This window comes from Montipora foliosa, unplaced genomic scaffold (assembly GCF_036669935.1).
Source record: "Montipora foliosa isolate CH-2021 unplaced genomic scaffold, ASM3666993v2 scaffold_146, whole genome shotgun sequence".
Classification (NCBI taxonomy): Eukaryota; Metazoa; Cnidaria; class Anthozoa; order Scleractinia; family Acroporidae; genus Montipora; species Montipora foliosa.
This window is the reverse complement of record NW_027179446.1, coordinates 29,494-30,000: the sequence shown is the minus strand read 5'-3', so window position 1 is coordinate 30,000 and position 507 is coordinate 29,494.

Here is a 507-nt window from a genome sequence, read left to right as displayed (position 1 = left end):
AGTTTAACGCCTGGACAAGTCAAAGGCTCTTGATTTGAAACCCAATCCCCAAGTTAACCATCGTACTCATCTGAAAGACTCCTGCGTGTCTTAAATTTGTTAAGACCTCTAACCATGCTGTAGAAAATTTGCTACAAAGAAAACTCTGAATCTGGGAAGCGAACGATGCACGCTCTTCGTCGTGTTTACATTTGACTTGTCCCTGTCGCATTGCAGTCTGGTAAAAATTAGTGCAGTGCACTCTGGTTAAATGCAATGAATTCTGGTAAAAAAATGTGGTTAAATGCAAAGCATTGTGGTAAAAAGTGATGAATTCGAGAATTCGTCGCCCCTTATATATTTCCTTTAAATCCTGATTATGTTGCTGCTCGCTCCCTACGGTCGCTCCGCAGCAATAATATTTATCAATATACTTAAGCCAACTCATTGCATTGTCGTTTCTATTGCAGAGAAAAAAGAAAGAAAAATTAAATGTTTTACTATGCGCTCTTACGGGTCTCTTTTGCT